Below are 12,193 nucleotides of genomic sequence, written 5' to 3'. Positions count from 1 at the left end.
CCAGCTGCTCCCCGCAGCTTGTGCGAGTAGTGTAATGGATAAGGCTTCCGTCTGTGGATCGCAAGCTGATAGCGTGCACTCCTTCCTGGCTGGCAGATTTATGCAAACTTTGCATTATGACTCGGGACACCAGGCAAGCTGACTTACTTGGGCGCGCCACCTTTGGCGTCGCTTTCTCAAGTCCCTTCTCAGCGCAGTAGGCACTCTCATTATCTGAAAGTCCTGACTTGGCAATGCCAAGTGACGCACACCACGATAAGCATCAACTGCTGCGAGAGGAACTTCAACGCGGTGAAAGCCGCACTTTGGTCTGTCCGAATTTTGCTGGTCTTCCGGTGCGAGGAGCTGTCGACGACCGAGCGTTGCCGATTGGCACATTCCAAGGTCCAGGACTATGTCCCGAGGGACGCACTGAAGCTTGGCAGGTGTCCCTCCTAGTTGACCTGCGGCCTGCAAGGAAATCCTGCTTCCGGTTGGCCGCCTGCGAGAACATATTCAATGCTTTGCTCCAGTCAGCATGTCTGAGCACCAGCAGGCGAGCAGCTGCAGGACCGCAAGCCAGAAAAATGATGAAAGAAGCCGAAAAGAGCTGGAGCTGACGGAAGGCAAGCGAAGTGAGCGGAAACTAGCAACCGCCACCAGTGTGAAGGAGCAGCCGAGAAGCCCGTGTGACTGACAGGAGGCTTCTTTTTCTTCCAAGGAAGTACTGAGTGTTTGGAAGAGTTACTGCTCCACGGAGCTGCTTGTACGCACCACAGAATGTCGCACGTGAAATGCTGGCAAGTACAGTGAGGCACCTCTTGTAGTGTAATGAGAGAAACTGATCTGTACTGCACTTGATGTCATGTCAAATTTCAACTGTTATGTAATGTATGCTTGCAAATTTTATCAAAAAAGTCTCTTTTTGGAAAGAAAAAGCAACGGCCTGCTGGCGCACAGAAGCAGCTGCACACGTGAAACAGCTGTGTGCAGGGTGTTTTCAGAGAGCAAAGGAGACATTCTGCGCATTGGCGACAACATGTTCCTTCAAAGCAACCTGTCAAGTTAAGAGCACTGGCTTCGGCTAATTGCTGCTTACTCCAAAATGGCAGCTGCACCTTTGAGCTGGAATTGCGGCAGAAACCTAAGGATAACCTTGCTTTGCATGCTCATGTACTTCACCACTGTTCAAGCTCAAGCATGGAAGGGAAGCAGTGAAGGTGATTCTCTTTGCTGATTGATCACCAAGCGACTCTGACCATTCCCACCCGTGGAGCTGCAAACACCGCAGCTGTGCAGACTGTGAGCTGCAAGTGCAAATGTACCTTTGGGGCCAGTGGCGCAATGGATAACATGTCTGACTACGGATCAGAAGATTGTAGGTTCGACTCCTACCTGGCTTGTGCTGTTTTTGTACAAACTATGCATTGTGACTTTCTGCGCTTGCGAGCTGGCCGTGCTGCCTGATTCCTTGCAGGGCAAGTGCCTTCATAGCGGCGTAGGCATTTTTCACTCTCAAAATGCGAAGCTCCTCAATGCAATCCGCACTCAAAGTATGCAATGCTGCAAAGCCTTTTCTTTTCCCCTTCACTCAACTCAGCTTTCCAAGGTGGAAAAGTCAAGAAGCCTTGCTTGCTACAGCACAAGAAAGGATATGAAGCCTTTTCAGCACTTTGTGGCTGAGCAGGTGCAACCAATTGGGAGAAGAAGAGCCGGCGCCACTGTTGAGTGCCAAGAACTGGCCGAGCGGAGCGGAGCTAAGAAAGAAGTGGAGAATGCAGGCATCGATCCCGCTACCTCTCGCATGCAAAGCGAGCGCTCTACCACTTGAGCTAATTCCCCAGTGTTGTTGGGGTTGTTAGCCTAGCTTGTTTGGCAGGAGCTCCTCAGCACCACCCTCAACTTGGTCCGTGAGCAGCAGGGAAATCCTGCTTCGGCTTGGCCGGCTGCCTCAAGGCATTCAATGCTTTGCTCCAATCAGCATGTGCGAGCACCAGCAGGCGAGCAGCTGCAGGACCGCAAGCCACAATAACCATGGACGAAGCCAAAAAGAGCCGGAGCTTGCGCAAGGCAAGCCAGCTGAGCGGAAACGAGCAGCCACCCCGAGCGTCAGGGTGCAGCCTAGAACCCTGTCTGACTGACACAAGATTTCTTTTGTTTTCTAGTGAGTGCTGAGCATACTACTTCAAAGAACTCCCTGCTTGGGGCAGCTGACGCAAAAGGGTGCGTGAGGAAAGGCCACTCTGTAAGAGTCTGGCGCCATAGTATAGCGAGCGGCTGGAAACTGTGTAAAAGCCCTGGGGCTGTGGCAGCGGAGAATGTTGGTGATGAAATGTAAATGTACATTGTAAATATAAGCTAGTTCGGCAAGTGTAGTGAGGCAGCTGATGTAGTGTATTGAAAGTAAGGGATGTGCATTGCACTTTATCGGAGGTGAAATTTGAAGAGTTGTGTAATGTTGTGTCGGAAGTGTATTTTTGAGGTACAGGGCTGTGTGCTGAGCAGCAGGTGCAAGTGCAGAAGTGAAAGAACTGTGTGCGGGCTGTTATGAGAGAGGAAAAGGGGGTTGGTGCGCCTTGTTCGCAAGATCCGAGCGCGTTGTGTACTTGTGAAATTTAGAGTGCTGCCTCGAGCAAATTGTGGCATTGTGCAGACGTAGTGGAAAAAGGCCGTTGTTCCTTCGAGCCGGAATTGAACCAGCGACCTAAGGATGTCAGTGTTTTGATTTTCCTCTACAGTCCTCCGCTCTACCAGCTGAGCTATCGAAGGGGCAGGAGTTGTGGCACATGCAGCTGATTTAGTGCCATGCACTTTTGGCCACTCAGGGCCTTGTGCGCCTATTGATGGCGCAGCACTGTGGCACCGTGAGCCGCCAGCTGCTCCCCGCAGCTTGTGCGAGTAGTGTAATGGATAAGGCTTCCGTCTGTGGATCGCAAGCTGATAGCGTGCACTCCTTCCTGGCTGGCAGATTTATGCAAACTTTGCATTATGACTCGGGACACCAGGCAAGCTGACTTACTTGGGCGCGCCACCTTTGGCGTCGCTTTCTCAAGTCCCTTCTCAGCGCAGTAGGCACTCTCATTATCTGAAAGTCCTGACTTGGCAATGCCAAGTGACGCACACCACGATAAGCATCAACTGCTGCGAGAGGAACTTCAACGCGGTGAAAGCCGCACTTTGGTCTGTCCGAATTTTGCTGGTCTTCCGGTGCGAGGAGCTGTCGACGACCGAGCGTTGCCGATTGGCACATTCCAAGGTCCAGGACTATGTCCCGAGGGACGCACTGAAGCTTGGCAGGTGTCCCTCCTAGTTGACCTGCGGCCTGCAAGGAAATCCTGCTTCCGGTTGGCCGCCTGCGAGAACATATTCAATGCTTTGCTCCAGTCAGCATGTCTGAGCACCAGCAGGCGAGCAGCTGCAGGACCGCAAGCCAGAAAAATGATGAAAGAAGCCGAAAAGAGCTGGAGCTGACGGAAGGCAAGCGAAGTGAGCGGAAACTAGCAACCGCCACCAGTGTGAAGGAGCAGCCGAGAAGCCCGTGTGACTGACAGGAGGCTTCTTTTTCTTCCAAGGAAGTACTGAGTGTTTGGAAGAGTTACTGCTCCACGGAGCTGCTTGTACGCACCACAGAATGTCGCACGTGAAATGCTGGCAAGTACAGTGAGGCACCTCTTGTAGTGTAATGAGAGAAACTGATCTGTATTGCACTTGATGTCATGTCAAATTTCAACTGTTATGTAATGTATGCTTGCAAATGTTATCAAAAAAGTCTCTTTTTGGAAAGAAAAAGCAACGGTCTGCTGGCGCACAGAAGCAGCTGCACATGTGAAACAGCTGTGTGCAGGGTGTTTTCAGAGAGCAAAGGAGACATTCTGCGCATTGGCGACAACATGTTCCTTCAAAGCAACCTGTCAAGTTAAGAGCACTGGCTTCGGCTAATTGCTGCTTACTCCAAAATGGCAGCTGCACCTTTGAGCTGGAATTGCGGCAGAAACCTAAGGATAACCTTGCTTTGCATGCTCGTGTACTTCACCACTGTTCAAGCTCAAGCATGGAAGGGAAGCAGTGAAGGTGATTCTCTTTGCTGATTGATCACCAAGCGACTCTGACCATTCCCACCCGTGGAGCTGCAAACACTGCAGCTGTGCAGACTGTGAGCTGCAAGTGCAAATGTACCTTTGGGGCCAGTGGCGCAATGGATAACGTGTCTGACTACGGATCAGAAGATTGTAGGTTCGACTCCTAACCGGCTCGTGCTGTTTTTGTACAAACTATGCATTGTGACTTTCTGCGCTTGCGAGCTGGCCGTGCTGCCTGATTCCTTGCAGGGCAAGTGCCTTCATAGCGGCGTAGGCATTTTTCACTCTCAAAATGCGAAGCTCCTCAATGCAATCCGCACTCAAAGTATGCAATGCTGCAAAGCCTTTTCTTTTCCCCTTCACTCAACTCAGCTTTCCAAGGTGGAAAAGTCAAGAAGCCTTGCTTGCCACAGCACAAGAAAGGATATGAAGCCTTTTCAGCACTTTGTGGCTGAGCAGGTGCAACCAATTGGGAGAAGAAGAGCCGGCGCCACTGTTGAGTGCCAAAAACTGGCCGAGCGGAGCAAAGAAAGAAGTGGAGAATGCAGGCATCGATCCCGCTACCTCGCGCATGCAAAGCGAGCGCTCTACCACTTGAGCTAATTCCCCAGTGTTGTTGGGGTTGTTAGCCTAGCTTGTTTGGCAGGAGCTCCTCAGCACCACCCTCAACTTGGTCCGTGAGCAGCAGGGAAATCCTGCTTCGGCTTGGCCGGCTGCCTCAAGGCATTCAATGCTTTGCTCCAATCAGCATGTGCGAGCACCAGCAGGCGAGCAGCTGCAGGACCGCAAGCCACAATAACCATGGACGAAGCCAAAAAGAGCCGGAGCTTGCGCAAGGCAAGCCAGCTGAGCGGAAACGAGCAGCCACCCCGAGCGTCAGGGTGCAGCCTAGAACCCTGTCTGACTGACACAAGATTTCTTTTGTTTTCTAGTGAGTGCTGAGCATACTCCTTCAAAGAACTCCCTGCTTGGGGGAGCTGACGCAAAAGGGTGCGTGAGGAAAGGCCACTCTGTAAGAGTCTGGCGCCATAGTATAGCGAGCGGCTGGAAACTGTGTAAAAGCCCTGGGGCTGTGGCAGCGGAGAATGTTGGTGATGAAATGTAAATGTACATTGTAAATATAAGCTAGTTCGGCAAGTGTAGTGAGGCAGCTGATGTAGTGTATTGAAAGTAAGGGATGTGCATTGCACTTTATCGGAGGTGAAATTTGAAGAGTTGTGTAATGTTGTGTCGGAAGTGTATTTTTGAGGTACAGGGCTGTGTGCTGAGCAGCAGGTGCAAGTGCAGAAGTGAAAGAACTGTGTGCGGGCTGTTATGAGAGAGGAAAAGGGGGTTGGTGCGCCTTGTTCGCAAGATCCGAGCGCGTTGTGTACTTGTGAAATTTAGAGTGCTGCCTCGAGCAAATTGTGGCATTGTGCAGACGTAGTGGTAAAAGGCCATTGTTCCTTCGAGCCGGAATTGAACCAGCGACCTAAGGATGTCAGTGTTTTGATTTTCCTCTACAGTCCTCCGCTCTACCAGCTGAGCTATCGAAGGGGCAGGAGTTGTGGCACATGCAGCTGATTTAGTGCCATGCACTTTTGGCCACTCAGGGCCTTGTGCGCCTATTGATGGCGCAGCACTGTGGCACCGTGAGCCGCCAGCTGCTCCCCGCAGCTTGTGCGAGTAGTGTAATGGATAAGGCTTCCGTCTGTGGATCGCAAGCTGATAGCGTGCACTCCTTCCTGGCTGGCAGATTTATGCAAACTTTGCATTATGACTCGGGACACCAGGCAAGCTGACTTACTTGGGCGCGCCACCTTTGGCGTCGCTTTCTCAAGTCCCTTCTCAGCGCAGTAGGCACTCTCATTATCTGAAAGTCCTGACTTGGCAATGCCAAGTGACGCACACCACGATAAGCATCAACTGCTGCGAGAGGAACTTCAACGCGGTGAAAGCCGCACTTTGGTCTGTCCGAATTTTGCTGGTCTTCCGGTGCGAGGAGCTGTCGACGACCGAGCGTTGCCGATTGGCACATTCCAAGGTCCAGGACTATGTCCCGAGGGACGCACTGAAGCTTGGCAGGTGTCCCTCCTAGTTGACCTGCGGCCTGCAAGGAAATCCTGCTTCCGGTTGGCCGCCTGCGAGAACATATTCAATGCTTTGCTCCAGTCAGCATGTCTGAGCACCAGCAGGCGAGCAGCTGCAGGACCGCAAGCCAGAAAAATGATGAAAGAAGCCGAAAAGAGCTGGAGCTGACGGAAGGCAAGCGAAGTGAGCGGAAACTAGCAACCGCCACCAGTGTGAAGGAGCAGCCGAGAAGCCTGTGTGACTGACAGGAGGCTTCTTTTTCTTCCAAGGAAGTACTGAGTGTTTGGAAGAGTTACTGCTCCACGGAGCTGCTTGTACGCACCACAGAATGTCGCACGTGAAATGCTGGCAAGTACAGTGAGGCACCTCTTGTAGTGTAATGAGAGAAACTGATCTGTATTGCACTTGATGTCATGTCAAATTTCAACTGTTATGTAATGTATGCTTGCAAATTTTATCAAAAAAGTCTCTTTTTGGAAAGAAAAAGCAACGGTCTGCTGGCGCACAGAAGCAGCTGCACATGTGAAACAGCTGTGTGCAGGGTGTTTTCAGAGAGCAAAGGAGACATTCTGCGCATTGGCGACAACATGTTCCTTCAAAGCAACCTGTCAAGTTAAGAGCACTGGCTTCGGCTAATTGCTGCTTACTCCAAAATGGCAGCTGCACCTTTGAGCTGGAATTGCGGCAGAAACCTAAGGATAACCTTGCTTTGCATGCTCGTGTACTTCACCACTGTTCAAGCTCAAGCATGGAAGGGAAGCAGTGAAGGTGATTCTCTTTGCTGATTGATCACCAAGCGACTCTGACCATTCCCACCCGTGGAGCTGCAAACACTGCAGCTGTGCAGACTGTGAGCTGCAAGTGCAAATGTACCTTTGGGGCCAGTGGCGCAATGGATAACGTGTCTGACTACGGATCAGAAGATTGTAGGTTCGACTCCTAACCGGCTCGTGCTGTTTTTGTACAAACTATGCATTGTGACTTTCTGCGCTTGCGAGCTGGCCGTGCTGCCTGATTCCTTGCAGGGCAAGTGCCTTCATAGCGGCGTAGGCATTTTTCACTCTCAAAATGCGAAGCTCCTCAATGCAATCCGCACTCAAAGTATGCAATGCTGCAAAGCCTTTTCTTTTCCCCTTCACTCAACTCAGCTTTCCAAGGTGGAAAAGTCAAGAAGCCTTGCTTGCCACAGCACAAGAAAGGATATGAAGCCTTTTCAGCACTTTGTGGCTGAGCAGGTGCAACCAATTGGGAGAAGAAGAGCCGGCGCCACTGTTGAGTGCCAAAAACTGGCCGAGCGGAGCGAAGAAAGAAGTGGAGAATGCAGGCATCGATCCCGCTACCTCGCGCATGCAAAGCGAGCGCTCTACCACTTGAGCTAATTCCCCAGTGTTGTTGGGGTTGTTAGCCTAGCTTGTTTGGCAGGAGCTCCTCAGCACCACCCTCAACTTGGTCCGTGAGCAGCAGGGAAATCCTGCTTCGGCTTGGCCGGCTGCCTCAAGGCATTCAATGCTTTGCTCCAATCAGCATGTGCGAGCACCAGCAGGCGAGCAGCTGCAGGACCGCAAGCCACAATAACCATGGACGAAGCCAAAAAGAGCCGGAGCTTGCGCAAGGCAAGCCAGCTGAGCGGAAACGAGCAGCCACCCCGAGCGTCAGGGTGCAGCCTAGAACCCTGTCTGACTGACACAAGATTTCTTTTGTTTTCTAGTGAGTGCTGAGCATACTCCTTCAAAGAACTCCCTGCTTGGGGGAGCTGACGCAAAAGGGTGCGTGAGGAAAGGCCACTCTGTAAGAGTCTGGCGCCATAGTATAGCGAGCGGCTGGAAACTGTGTAAAAGCCCTGGGGCTGTGGCAGCGGAGAATGTTGGTGATGAAATGTAAATGTACATTGTAAATATAAGCTAGTTCGGCAAGTGTAGTGAGGCAGCTGATGTAGTGTATTGAAAGTAAGGGATGTGCATTGCACTTTATCGGAGGTGAAATTTGAAGAGTTGTGTAATGTTGTGTCGGAAGTGTATTTTTGAGGTACAGGGCTGTGTGCTGAGCAGCAGGTGCAAGTGCAGAAGTGAAAGAACTGTGTGCGGGCTGTTATGAGAGAGGAAAAGGGGGTTGGTGCGCCTTGTTCGCAAGATCCGAGCGCGTTGTGTACTTGTGAAATTTAGAGTGCTGCCTCGAGCAAATTGTGGCATTGTGCAGACGTAGTGGTAAAAGGCCATTGTTCCTTCGAGCCGGAATTGAACCAGCGACCTAAGGATGTCAGTGTTTTGATTTTCCTCTACAGTCCTCCGCTCTACCAGCTGAGCTATCGAAGGGGCAGGAGTTGTGGCACATGCAGCTGATTTAGTGCCATGCACTTTTGGCCACTCAGGGCCTTGTGCGCCTATTGATGGCGCAGCACTGTGGCACCGTGAGCCGCCAGCTGCTCCCCGCAGCTTGTGCGAGTAGTGTAATGGATAAGGCTTCCGTCTGTGGATCGCAAGCTGATAGTGTGCACTCCTTCCTGGCTGGCAGATTTATGCAAACTTTGCATTATGACTCGGGACACCAGGCAAGCTGACTTACTTGGGCGCGCCACCTTTGGCGTCGCTTTCTCAAGTCCCTTCTCAGCGCAGTAGGCACTCTCATTATCTGAAAGTCCTGACTTGGCAATGCCAAGTGACGCACACCACGATAAGCATCAACTGCTGCGAGAGGAACTTCAACGCGGTGAAAGCCGCACTTTGGTCTGTCCGAATTTTGCTGGTCTTCCGGTGCGAGGAGCTGTCGACGACCGAGCGTTGCCGATTGGCACATTCCAAGGTCCAGGACTATGTCCCGAGGGACGCACTGAAGCTTGGCAGGTGTCCCTCCTAGTTGACCTGCGGCCTGCAAGGAAATCCTGCTTCCGGTTGGCCGCCTGCGAGAACATATTCAATGCTTTGCTCCAGTCAGCATGTCTGAGCACCAGCAGGCGAGCAGCTGCAGGACCGCAAGCCAGAAAAATGATGAAAGAAGCCGAAAAGAGCTGGAGCTGACGGAAGGCAAGCGAAGTGAGCGGAAACTAGCAACCGCCACCAGTGTGAAGGAGCAGCCGAGAAGCCCGTGTGACTGACAGGAGGCTTCTTTTTCTTCCAAGGAAGTACTGAGTGTTTGGAAGAGTTACTGCTCCACGGAGCTGCTTGTACGCACCACAGAATGTCGCACGTGAAATGCTGGCAAGTACAGTGAGGCACCTCTTGTATTGTAATGAGAGAAACTGATCTGTATTGCACTTGATGTCATGTCAAATTTCAACTGTTATGTAATGTATGCTTGCAAATGTTATCAAAAAAGTCTCTTTTTGGAAAGAAAAAGCAACGGTCTGCTGGCGCACAGAAGCAGCTGCACATGTGAAACAGCTGTGTGCAGGGTGTTTTCAGAGAGCAAAGGAGACATTCTGCGCATTGGCGACAACATGTTCCTTCAAAGCAACCTGTCAAGTTAAGAGCACTGGCTTCGGCTAATTGCTGCTTACTCCAAAATGGCAGCTGCACCTTTGAGCTGGAATTGCGGCAGAAACCTAAGGATAACCTTGCTTTGCATGCTCGTGTACTTCACCACTGTTCAAGCTCAAGCATGGAAGGGAAGCAGTGAAGGTGATTCTCTTTGCTGATTGATCACCAAGCGACTCTGACCATTCCCACCCGTGGAGCTGCAAACACTGCAGCTGTGCAGACTGTGAGCTGCAAGTGCAAATGTACCTTTGGGGCCAGTGGCGCAATGGATAACGTGTCTGACTACGGATTAGAAGATTGTAGGTTCGACTCCTAACCGGCTCGTGCTGTTTTTGTACAAACTATGCATTGTGACTTTCTGCGCTTGCGAGCTGGCCGTGCTGCCTGATTCCTTGCAGGGCAAGTGCCTTCATAGCGGCGTAGGCATTTTTCACTCTCAAAATGCGAAGCTCCTCAATGCAATCCGCACTCAAAGTATGCAATGCTGCAAAGCCTTTTCTTTTCCCCTTCACTCAACTCAGCTTTCCAAGGTGGAAAAGTCAAGAAGCCTTGCTTGCCACAGCACAAGAAAGGATATGAAGCCTTTTCAGCACTTTGTGGCTGAGCAGGTGCAACCAATTGGGAGAAGAAGAGCCGGCGCCACTGTTGAGTGCCAAAAACTGGCCGAGCGGAGCGAAGAAAGAATGCAGGCATCGATCCCGCTACCTCTCGCATGCAAAGCGAGCGCTCTACCACTTGAGCTAATTCCCCAGTGTTGTTGGGGTTGTTAGCCTAGCTTGTTTGGCAGGAGCTCCTCAGCACCACCCTCAACTTGGTCCGTGAGCAGCAGGGAAATCCTGCTTCGGCTTGGCCGGCTGCCTCAAGGCATTCAATGCTTTGCTCCAATCAGCATGTGCGAGCACCAGCAGGCGAGCAGCTGCAGGACCGCAAGCCACAATAACCATGGACGAAGCCAAAAAGAGCCGGAGCTTGCGCAAGGCAAGCCAGCTGAGCGGAAACGAGCAGCCACCCCGAGCGTCAGGGTGCAGCCTAGAACCCTGTCTGACTGACACAAGATTTCTTTTGTTTTCTAGTGAGTGCTGAGCATACTCCTTCAAAGAACTCCCTGCTTGGGGGAGCTGACGCAAAAGGGTGCGTGAGGAAAGGCCACTCTGTAAGAGTCTGGCGCCATAGTATAGCGAGCGGCTGGAAACTGTGTAAAAGCCCTGGGGCTGTGGCAGCGGAGAATGTTGGTGATGAAATGTAAATGTACATTGTAAATATAAGCTAGTTCGGCAAGTGTAGTGAGGCAGCTGATGTAGTGTATTGAAAGTAATGGATGTGCATTGCACTTTATCGGAGGTGAAATTTGAAGAGTTGTGTAATGTTGTGTCGGAAGTGTATTTTTGAGGTACAGGGCTGTGTGCTGAGCAGCAGGTGCAAGTGCAGAAGTGAAAGAACTGTGTGCGGGCTGTTATGAGAGAGGAAAAGGGGGTTGGTGCGCCTTGTTCGCAAGATCCGAGCGCGTTGTGTACTTGTGAAATTTAGAGTGCTGCCTCGAGCAAATTGTGGCATTGTGCAGACGTAGTGGTAAAAGGCCATTGTTCCTTCGAGCCGGAATTGAACCAGCGACCTAAGGATGTCAGTGTTTTGATTTTCCTCTACAGTCCTCCGCTCTACCAGCTGAGCTATCGAAGGGGCAGGAGTTGTGGCACATGCAGCTGATTTAGTGCCATGCACTTTTGGCCACTCAGGGCCTTGTGCGCCTATTGATGGCGCAGCACTGTGGCACCGTGAGCCGCCAGCTGCTCCCCGCAGCTTGTGCGAGTAGTGTAATGGATAAGGCTTCCGTCTGTGGATCGCAAGCTGATAGCGTGCACTCCTTCCTGGCTGGCAGATTTATGCAAACTTTGCATTATGACTCGGGACACCAGGCAAGCTGACTTACTTGGGCGCGCCACCTTTGGCGTCGCTTTCTCAAGTCCCTTCTCAGCGCAGTAGGCACTCTCATTATCTGAAAGTCCTGACTTGGCAATGCCAAGTGACGCACACCACGATAAGCATCAACTGCTGCGAGAGGAACTTCAACGCGGTGAAAGCCGCACTTTGGTCTGTCCGAATTTTGCTGGTCTTCCGGTGCGAGGAGCTGTCGACGACCGAGCGTTGCCGATTGGCACATTCCAAGGTCCAGGACTATGTCCCGAGGGACGCACTGAAGCTTGGCAGGTGTCCCTCCTAGTTGACCTGCGGCCTGCAAGGAAATCCTGCTTCCGGTTGGCCGCCTGCGAGAACATATTCAATGCTTTGCTCCAGTCAGCATGTCTGAGCACCAGCAGGCGAGCAGCTGCAGGACCGCAAGCCAGAAAAATGATGAAAGAAGCCGAAAAGAGCTGGAGCTGACGGAAGGCAAGCGAAGTGAGCGGAAACTAGCAACCGCCACCAGTGTGAAGGAGCAGCCGAGAAGCCCGTGTGACTGACAGGAGGCTTCTTTTTCTTCCAAGGAAGTACTGAGTGTTTGGAAGAGTTACTGCTCCACGGAGCTGCTTGTACGCACCACAGAATGTCGCACGTGAAATGCTGGCAAGTACAGTGAGGCACCTCTTGTAGTGTAAT

The 12,193-nt window shown here is 51.7% G+C and overlaps 4 non-coding genes across 4 annotated transcripts; all 4 read right to left on the bottom strand.

The window, feature by feature from the left end:
• Nucleotides 1-2,655: 2,655 nt before the first annotated feature.
• On the bottom strand, nucleotides 2,656-2,748 carry trnay-gua (transfer RNA tyrosine (anticodon GUA)). Its single transcript has 2 exons — nucleotides 2,712-2,748; nucleotides 2,656-2,691 (listed from the first exon to the last, which is right to left on the bottom strand). It is a non-coding gene; the product is annotated as a tRNA-Tyr (tRNA).
• Nucleotides 2,749-5,501: 2,753 nt separating this feature from the next.
• Nucleotides 5,502-5,594, bottom strand: trnay-gua (transfer RNA tyrosine (anticodon GUA)). The gene is made up of 2 exons: nucleotides 5,558-5,594; nucleotides 5,502-5,537 (listed from the first exon to the last, which is right to left on the bottom strand). It is a non-coding gene; the product is annotated as a tRNA-Tyr (tRNA).
• A 2,753-nt stretch (nucleotides 5,595-8,347) lies between these two features.
• On the bottom strand, nucleotides 8,348-8,440 carry trnay-gua (transfer RNA tyrosine (anticodon GUA)). Its single transcript has 2 exons — nucleotides 8,404-8,440; nucleotides 8,348-8,383 (listed from the first exon to the last, which is right to left on the bottom strand). It is a non-coding gene; the product is annotated as a tRNA-Tyr (tRNA).
• A 2,745-nt stretch (nucleotides 8,441-11,185) lies between these two features.
• Nucleotides 11,186-11,278, bottom strand: trnay-gua (transfer RNA tyrosine (anticodon GUA)). Its single transcript has 2 exons — nucleotides 11,242-11,278; nucleotides 11,186-11,221 (listed from the first exon to the last, which is right to left on the bottom strand). It is a non-coding gene; the product is annotated as a tRNA-Tyr (tRNA).
• Between the last annotated feature and the right edge of the window lie 915 nt (nucleotides 11,279-12,193).

Source organism: Heterodontus francisci, chromosome 5 (assembly GCF_036365525.1).
Source record: "Heterodontus francisci isolate sHetFra1 chromosome 5, sHetFra1.hap1, whole genome shotgun sequence".
In the NCBI taxonomy this organism is placed as follows: Eukaryota; Metazoa; Chordata; class Chondrichthyes; order Heterodontiformes; family Heterodontidae; genus Heterodontus; species Heterodontus francisci.
This window is presented reverse-complemented; position numbering and strand designations above follow the sequence as displayed.